The sequence below is a fragment of the Castanea sativa genome, chromosome 4 (genome assembly GCF_040712315.1).
Source record: "Castanea sativa cultivar Marrone di Chiusa Pesio chromosome 4, ASM4071231v1".
Classification (NCBI taxonomy): domain Eukaryota; kingdom Viridiplantae; phylum Streptophyta; class Magnoliopsida; order Fagales; family Fagaceae; genus Castanea; species Castanea sativa.
In genome coordinates, this window is record NC_134016.1 from 22,247,543 (window position 1) to 22,256,467 (window position 8,925).

Genomic DNA, 8,925 nt, shown 5'->3' on the forward strand with positions numbered 1-8,925 from the left:
TTTTCTTTCATTCCCTTCGGCTCATGTTTGTTGAGAATGGGTATTTTTATTTTTGTTGAGAATGGTATAAATCAAACGAAAAGGCATGGCTCAAATGCTCTCATGTTTGTTTTGTTGTGGTGTGGCCCTCGTTTGTGTTTATTATTTAATTTTGGATTGGAGGTTAATAATGTGTTGGTGTTTGCTCAAGCATGAAGTTTATGCCTTATTTGGTTGCCAAGAAATGTGAGAGAAAGTTAATAAATACCCAGTTTTTGTTATAATGTTTTAGTTAGTTCAATACTTGCATCAACATAGTTTGGTAATTTTATTAAAATTCAGTTTTTTACGTTTTCTCAGCTACTAAGTGAGCATTTAAAGATTGATTTTGATGAAAGTTCTTACCTTTTGGCTTTTGTCAATTAAAAGGAAGTTCCCAACTTATCAGAATTTTTGGGGGAAAAAAGGTGCAAATTTGATGAGTGTGACTCTCTAATAGTGTAGAATGTAATTAAGCAACAATTTTTTTCTCTTTAGTTCCTTCCTTTACAGAGGGGTTAGTGCAATTTCTTTGGTGGATGATACCAGCGGGCCCTTTCATAAGGATTCCATAAGAGCTATTTGTTATAGTGCCAATTGGTAATCTCTTTGTATCTACAGGGGATGTTAAAGATAACTTTCCCTTCATCACTTTTCTGATTGGTGTAAGCACTACGTGTATTACATGTGTAAGCTATGAGTTTGTGTAGTAATTTATGAGAGGATCATTTTCAAGACTAAAGTACTTATAAATTTAACTTTTCTTTTGCAGGCTAAATACACATTGTTTGCAATTACTTTGGATTTTTTCTAAAAATTGTAAGCTTAGCTTGAGCAAAGTAAGTAAATTTTAGTTGAAAACCTTATAAAACTCTATACTTGTGATGTTAGAAATTTGATTTGTGGTGGTATGTTGTGTTGGAGCAAGCGGGTGGCTTGCATGGTGTTATAAGGTGGGTTAAACTAATATTGGGAGTATTTTTCATTTCTTACAAATGTGAATGAGTATTGTTGATTAAATGTGATGAATAGTATTTTATTTGATTTAAATACTTGTAAAACTCTATACTTGTGAAGTTGGAAATTGGTTTTGTGGTGGGTTGTTGTATTGGAGCAAGCGGGTGGCTTGCATGGTGTTATAAGGTGGTTTAAATACATATTGGGAGTGTTTTTCAATTCTTGCATATGTTAATGAGTATTGTTGATTAGATGTAATAAATAGTATTTTATTTCATTTCAATACTTGTAAAACTCTATTCTTGTGATGTTGGAAATTGGTTTTGTGGTGGTATGTTGTGTTGGAGCAAGCGGTAGCTTGCATGGTGTTATAAGGTGGCTTAAACTAATATTGGGAGTGTTTTTCATTTCTTGCAAATGTTAATGACTATTGTTGATTAGATGTGATGAATAGTATTTTATTTGATTTAGATACTTGTAAAACTCTATACTTGTGATGTTAGTGATTGGTTTTGTGGTAGTATGTTGTGTTGGAGCAAGCGGGTGGCTTGCATGGTGTTATAAGGTAGTTTAAACTAATATTGGGAGTGTTTAAGTATTAATATAGACTTGTGCATTCATGAATGGGATAGAACTTTATCTAAGTAGCTAATAGACTTAGATGTTAGAATACATTATGTATGAGTTGTCCTTATTTTACTAAAGTATCATTCATCTTGTAATTGTAGTCAAACATGGATAAAAATTGCATGACAATGGGTAAGACACCCAATGGCAGATTAAGCCATCCATATATTGAAGGGGTCAATGCATTTATTAATTTTGCAGAGCGGTTGTGGACTTAAGTGGTAATATTCTGTGCCCGTGTATTCACTGTGTGAATTGCTATCGATAATCTCCTCATACTGTACGTATCCATTTGCTTCATCGTGGGATTATGCAATCTTACATTAATTGGTATAATCATGGAGAACCTCGTGTATTGAACGAGAACATTCATGATAATGAAATGTCGGATGGTGATCATATAGATGGTATTGATGCCTTGGTAGGTGACCGAATTAAAGGGGAACCAAGAAATGCAACTGAAGATGAGGAGGTATGTCAATTTGACAAACTTGGGAAGATGCAAAGTGTGAGTTGTATCCAGGTTGCACTGATTATAGTATCTTGAAGTTTGTTATTGAGATGTTGAATGTAAAGGTAATAACCAACTTGAATAATAAGGGACTTGATATGATGCTAAAATTGCTGACAAAGGTTTTATCGAAAGTTAACTTGGTTCCAAGGTCAACTTATGAAGCAAAGAAGATATTATGTAACTTGGGCATGTCATACGAGCATATAGATACATGCAAAAATAATTGTGCACTATTTTGGAAGGAAAATGAAAACCTTGATAAATGTCTGGTGTGTGAGGCGCCTAGGTACAAGGATACACATGCCCAAGGTAAGAAGATTCCTCATAAGGTATTGCGTTACTTTTCGTTGACACCGAGACTAAGGAGATTGTACATGTCAAGCCAAAGAGCTAAGAACATGAGATGGTATATAGACAAACGTGTGGATGATGGGATAATGAGGCATCCGACTGATAGTGAGGAGTGGAAGGAGTTTGATTTGCAACATCCTAATTTTGCCCTCGAACCTCACAATGTAAGGTTGGGGTTGGCTACAGATGGATTTAACCCTTTTGGGAATATGAACAAAAACTATAGTATGTGGTTTGTCATACTTATCCCCTATAACCTACCATCTTGGCTGGTTATGAAGGAGCCATATTTTATGTTGTCCTTGCTTATTCCTGGTCCCCATCAACTAGGAAATGAGATTGATATTTACTTGAAACCATTGGTTGACGAGTTGAATGAGTTGTGTGAAGAAGGTGTAGAAACTTATAATGCTTATAGTAAAGAGCATTTTCAGATGTGTACAACTTTGTTATGGACAATACATGACTATCCTAGATTTGGTAACGTGTTTGGGTGGAGGACAAAGGGTTATCATTCTTGTTACACTTACAACAATGAACCATATTCAAAAGCGTTGGAAAGTAAAATTGGATTCATTAACCGTTGAACTTATTTGTCTATGGAACATCGTTGGAGACATAGTCAATTGCATAATGGTTTATCAGAGAAACGGAAGAGATCTTTAGAGTTACAAGTGAGAAAGATACAAGAGCAGTTAGATAGAATGTCAAATATAATTTTAGGAAAGCATCCAAGTAACAAGAAGAGATAAGTCATTGGGGAGCCAAATTGGTCAAAGGTAAGTATTTTGTACAAGCTTCCATACTAGAAGAATAAGAAACTTAAGCACAACATTGATGTCATGCATGTGGAGAAGAACATTAGTGAGAGTACTTACGGTACTTTGTTAGGAATTGAGGGGAGAAACAAGGATACTGACAAGGCATGGATAGACTTTAGGTACACGTTGCATTTGAAACAACGTCCTGATGGATCATATGACAAGCCATGGGCTTTCTTTTCATTAATTCCAAATAAAAGGGATGGTTTCTATGACTTTTTGAAATCAATCAAATATCCAGATAGCTATGCAGCCAACATATCAAGGTCAGTGAATGCAAAAAACGGTAGATTATCTGGTTTGAAAAGCCACGACTATTATGTGCTACTACAACGAATTCTTCCAATTGGGTTGTGAGGGTTTGCACATAAAGACATTAGTATTGTATTGTTTGAGTTGAGCAGCTTCTTCCAAGACTTATGCTCAAGGACCCTAAAATGGAGTGAATTGGAGAAACCAGAAGAACATATAGTTCTTATACTATGCAAGCTTGAGAGGTTCTTTCCTCCAGTATTCTTTGATGTTATGGTCCACCTTGCTGTTTACTTGCCTTGAGAAGCAATTCTAGGAGGCCCGGTACAATATCGGTGGATGTGCCCAATTGAAAGGTAATTAGATCCTTTAATGCATCCATCAATTGTATCTTTCCCATGTGATATAAAATCACATAATGTGCGTATTTTTTCCTCGTAGGTACCTTGGAAAATTGAAAAAATACGTTTCCAACCGAGCTCGACCAGAAGGTTCGATTGCAGAGGCTTACATTCTCAAAGAATGTATTAACAACTGGTCTTTGTATATTGATGGGATCGAAACTGTGCATAATCGAAGAGAAAGAAATAAAGATTTTTGTGAATCTAGCGAAGGATTGATAGTTTTCTCACAGACTGCCTGACCTACAGGTGGTAGGCGGAATGATGGCAACTTGTCTCGTGCATTGCTTGATACTGCTCATTGGTACTTGTTGTACAATAGTCTTAAGCTAGAGCCTTATTCAAAGTATGTGATTTCATATGCATATACCAAAGGGGACCTAGACAATCATCATGTAACCCAAAAGAGTGGTGTATGTACTAAAGGGGACCATGAGGGAAAAATGCACGACTTCTATGGTCATGTGTGCAAAATTTGGGAATTGGAGTATGTGTTTCGCCATAAAGTTGTTTTATTCCAGTGTGAATGGTACAATACTGGTACCAATGGTCAAAGGAGAACGATAAGAACCAATGCACACTACACAAGCATTGATGTTACAAGTCGGTGGTATGAAAATTACCCTTTTATACTTCCTAGTCAAGCAAGACAAGTTTTTTACCTTCAAAATACCAAATTGGGTGAACTTGGGAAAATTGTGCAATCCATCCAACATAGGGGAGTGTTTGATGTCCCAAAACTCGGGGGTAGAGAATCCAATGATAATACAGAAGATAGTGATGCATTCCAACAAGAAGCGATTGTTGATGCTGTCTCTATCAATGTTGAGGACAATATTATTGACTATTGTATGGGTGATGTTGAAATTGAGGTTGTTCTTGAAGATGGAACTTCAAGAGATGCTAATCAAAATGAAGAGCATGACATACCTGATGTTGATCTTGATATGGATTATGATATGTAGAATTCATAACAATTGTCTTAAATGTTGTGTGCTTGTCTTAAAGTTTTATGCTTGTCTAAATAGCAATTGTTTTGTACTTATCTTGAACTTGATATGGATATTGATGTGGTCATTTGTTGTGTTGAGTTAGTAGTAATTGTATTCAAATTTAGCACTTGTGAATTGTTTGATATGGATAATGGTGTAGACTATGATATGTAAAGTTAGTAGTAATTGTTATTGAGATATTTTGTACTTATCTTGAACTTGATATGGATATTGATGTGGTCATTTGTTGTGTTGAGTTAGTAGCAATTGTGTTCAAATTTTGCACTTGTGAATTGCTTGATATAGATAATGGTGTGGACTTTGATGTTAAGTTAGTAGCAATTGTACTTATCTTTCACGTCAATACATAGTTTTAAAAAAATGCCCAAAAAGGCTAAATACACTCATAACATACCGAGGTATGAGACGACAAGATTGGATAAAATGAGACAAAACTAAGAGAGAATTGATGCTTGGGGATTGAAGCACATATCAACTTCTCTAAAGGATACTGCTCAATCTAATTGTGCAAAAGGGAAAAGAAGTAGAGCTAGTGTTGTGGTAGATGATGATTATGTACTACCTATTGATGATGATGACAATGATGATGAGTCATCTAATTCTGTAATCCATAAGGTACAATAGATGTTCCATAGAGTACAATAGATGATAATAACTTTATTGTTCCATTACTTGTAATGACTTTGTTGTTCCATTATGTGTATATTTGTTAGTTACAGATGGCATCAAGACGACTTAAACGCTCGCGAGGTGAGGCATCTATCCTAGTGGTCCAATCTACGAAAACACCTCCTGAAGCAAATCCTCCCGTCCAAAGTTCTTCTAGTGCGGAGGCGCAAACTACCGGCGCATTAACTAGCACAACTGGTAACTACATAGAACATACTTAATTACAACTGCACCTTATTTTTATTTTTAAGATTATATATCACTTAATTAAGCTATAATATACATGGAATGTATAATTTTTTAACATTAATAGTGTTTAAATATGATCTGCTAGCAGAAATACCCATGGAACAACATGTGATATATCAGTACAGGCACTTGTTGAAAAAAGTGGTAAGTTGCCAGTACATATAGCTGCAGAGTATGATGCTCCTGTTGGGAAAAATGCGTGCAAGTTTGTCAATCAAATTGGCATACAAGTACGAAGTAATTTGTCCAGTTACAACATAAAAAATTGGAAAAATGTTAATGCTGCCACTAAAGATGTTGTGCTTCCAAATATCGCGGTAAATTTACATTTATAAAGTCTAACTCGTCTTTGTTGTCACTAAGTATTTAAATTCATATAATCATATTTTTATAATACATATACACTTCATTTTACAAGATCAGTTTGAGCTACAAGGGGATTCTAACTTGGTAACGAAAACATTAAATACAAAATGTGGAAGATTATTGAGTTCCAGCTCCCACAAGTTGCATCAGGCTTATAAAAAGCTTGTACAATCTCATAGTGCTAACTATGCAAGAAGCCACCCGCCAAAGAATGCCAAACTTGAGCGGTGGACTGAACTCATTGATGGGAGATGGACCAATGAGGATTGGCTGGTAAATTATTTATACGTATATTATTATTATCTAATGTTTACTATATTATGTTGTAAACTGATTAGATTAATACTTAGATGAAGTAAATGTATATTGTTTTATTCATGATCTAATAAATATCTTGAATGTTGTTTATTAGAAAAAACTAAGAAAGAACTCTGAAAATAGGACGAAAACTTTAGGCAAACATAGATGCGAGACAAAGGCGCTTACTGTTAGGGTTGATGAGGAGGTGCGTGTTTTTTCATTTTCTTAAACCTTAGTATATTACATGTTGTGATTAATTAAGTATATCTATCTAACACTTGAATGTTAATTAATTAGACAAATAATAATGACGATCAAGTTCCTGAATTGGCAAAAATCTTCAAAGATGTTCATTTCAATCCAAATACAAATATGTGGATACACCATGAGGATGAAGCGACATATGTATGTATATTATTCCATCCCTATCATGTTTGTGAAGCTATAATATATGTATCATTAATGTTGTGATTGTTTGTTTCTTTCTCTTTTTCAAATGATAGGAAAATATTCTCAAAGTGCAAGAGGATCATTGTTAAGATCCTAATGCAATTCCTCTTACACAAGAGGAGATCTCAAACTTGGTTTTTAAGAAGAAGTCTGGTATTGTAAAAGGACTTGGCATGAGACCTTCCTCTTCTCTAGTAACCACCGTCTTATCTAATTCCTCGGTGGAGTATATCCAACGGCTAGAAAATAAGATAATTGAGCTCAAAGAGACAAGAGCTAAGGACCAAGAGGAGCGAGCTAGGGACCAAGAGGAGCGAGCTAAGCAAAAAGAGATCCAAAAGAATATTCTTAACTTTTTAAGGAGTAAGGGTTATGGTGACACTCTTACCTATGGGAGTGGTTCAACTTCAAGTTAAAATATTTTTTGGTTAGTACTTTATTTTAGCAATTGACCCACATTACATGATGTGACTACTCTTAATGCATTGTTAGAAATGTTTCTTATAACATAGTTAATATTTTTACTTTACGATTTAATGTAGTATTGTTTTTATATTTGTGCAGATTTCTTATTAGTGGCTTTTAGGAGATTTACTTTTGGCATTACTTGAAGACATATAAGGACATCTTCCATTAGTTCTAATTATATTATACTACACTTTTTGTATTATAAAACATCTCGAGTTATTGTATATGTTGCAAACAATTATTGTATGGAAGGAGTTTAAATTGGATACTTGTTTTATTTTTTACTTGTGGAATGTATGGATCTTTTTTTATAAATGTGTTGTTGAAATAAATGTATTATTCAAATGTGATGTTTTAATAATGTAATAGCAGGTTCCAGGTTAATATCAAAGCTATGAAAAAAATAAAAATAGAAAATAAGTTTTAGCGGCAAATTTTTTCGTTACAAATATAGCAACAAAAAATTATTTTAGTGACGAAATATTTCGTCACTAAATGTAGCAAAATTTGGTAAGAAATGGTTTTAGTGACAAAAATTTTCGTCGCTTTATGTGCCTGAATTTTCTTAAAAATAGTTTTAGTGACAAACGTTTTCGTCACTATATGTATCCGAAAATAGTTTTAGTGATGAAATTATTCGTCACTAAATATGATTTAATAAACTAAAGTATTTTTAGTGACGAAATATTTTCGTCACTGAATGGTGTTTTTAGCGAGGAAAACATTTAATGACGAAACGTTTTTGTCGCTAAAAGTTTTTTTTTTTAAATCAAATTGGACTTTTAGTGACGAAATTTTTCGTCACCAGGACTTTTAGTGATGGGGTTTCAGTGACGAAATGAGTTTCGTCGCTAAAAGTCCAATTTCATTACTAAAGGTCCTTAGTGACGGAAAACTGCGCTTTTAGTGTCGAATTTTTTCATCACTGAAAATACATTTTGTTGTAGTGTAAGTTAATCACTTGGCTGAATAACTAGGTTAAACAACTTGTGTTTTAAGGGGTCTAAAAACGTACAAGTGGTATCAGGACGGATTAGCTCTAGTGTTTAGATCCTTTGATCTAAGAGTTGATTCTTGACCCCTGTTGTCATGGATATTTGGAAGTTCTTATTGCTAAAGTTTCAATTTATCTACTTTTAGTTTGTGTCTCTTGTTGCTTTTGTTAAGTCTTTTCTTGAGTATCTTGGTATAATTACATGTGATGATAATTATGTATGTTATACTGCTTTAATCGCCTTAAAGGCACGTGTTCCAAGCATATAACATGAAATAAAGCTTTATTTAAGACACTCTTTGAAGGAAAGATTAGGACAGTCAACTTTGGAGATGGAAGCAAATCTGTGATCAGAGGCATTGGAACTGTGGATATCCCAGGGTTGCCAGTTTTTGAAGACGTCTAGTATGTTGATGGGTTGAAGGCTAATTTACTCAGCATCAGTCAGATTTGTGATAATGGATTAAATTGTCTC

The 8,925-nt window shown here is 34.2% G+C and overlaps 1 long non-coding RNA gene across 2 annotated transcripts; it reads left to right on the forward strand.

Annotated features, from left to right (window-relative positions):
• The first annotated feature begins 4,258 nt into the window (after positions 1 to 4,258).
• Positions 4,259 to 7,713, forward strand: LOC142632257 (uncharacterized). Of its 2 annotated transcripts, XR_012843762.1 has the most exons (7): positions 4,259 to 5,821; positions 5,961 to 6,189; positions 6,291 to 6,511; positions 6,651 to 6,743; positions 6,836 to 6,943; positions 7,042 to 7,415; positions 7,553 to 7,713. It is a non-coding gene; the product is annotated as an uncharacterized LOC142632257 (long non-coding RNA). The 2 variants fall into 2 exon arrangements; XR_012843761.1 differs by having other exon boundaries at positions 5,961 to 6,511.
• The last annotated feature ends 1,212 nt before the right edge of the window (positions 7,714 to 8,925 follow it).